Source organism: Pteropus medius, unplaced genomic scaffold, assembly GCF_902729225.1.
Source record: "Pteropus medius unplaced genomic scaffold, Ma_sr-lr_union100, whole genome shotgun sequence".
Classification (NCBI taxonomy): Eukaryota; Metazoa; Chordata; class Mammalia; order Chiroptera; family Pteropodidae; genus Pteropus; species Pteropus medius.
The window spans coordinates 9,070,081-9,070,925 of record NW_024352785.1 but is presented as its reverse complement, the minus strand read 5'-3'; positions in this window follow the sequence as shown (position 1 = coordinate 9,070,925).

Sequence of the window (845 nt, the reverse complement as noted above, 5' to 3'; positions counted from 1 at the left end):
GTGAGATACTATCCAGAGGGCTTATAAATCCCAACAGTATCATGAGTCAGTGAATATCTTAAGATGAATCTCAACAGAATAATGAGCTGCGGCATTTTCATTTTAATTGCAGAATGTAGAATTCTCTTACTGAAGTATAAGTAATAGGTCAAGTATATTTTGTACTGAGTTCTACAGTTAAAAATTATTCTCATCAAATTATACTAACAATGTAAAGGAACTAGGACTAAAGCATTCTCTGACGATGATTGGTAATGGTTATTCACAGCCATTAATTATTTTCTCTGACTATCTTAGCTCTATCATGTTTCAGTAGTTCAGACATACACTTACAACATGGTGAGACTGAAGCTTTTTTCACAAGGTTATCAGTGGCAATTTTGGAAGTCCCATATATGCTCTCAATCTTGAGGGTTGGCAGTAAAAGTGTACTCGATAGCCAGCATGTAGCATATGGTTCAGCTGTTTGAAGAGCCAACCTTAAAGAACTGAGCAGTTAAGGAGACACAGCACAAGGCAAGCACCATGTAAGTGGCAGGGGGGGGTCTTACTTGATATTGACAAGTGACTGCAGCACCAGAATCAGATTCACACCAGTGCTCAAAAGAGAGACCAGGGGAGTCAGAGGCCCTCTTATGAAAGCTGAGCCAACAGCTCCAAGACTTTTCGTGGATGGTTGTGTAGGGGAGGTTGGAGGTGGGTATTATATCAAAAGAATGCAAAGTTCCTGAACATTTCCCATTCTTACATGAAGAATTAATTTGCTCATGGAGTTTTTTGTTGGTGTTTTTAGCCAAGATAATGGAAATGTTTTTGTCTAAATTTATTATATCCTTTGCTAAGAG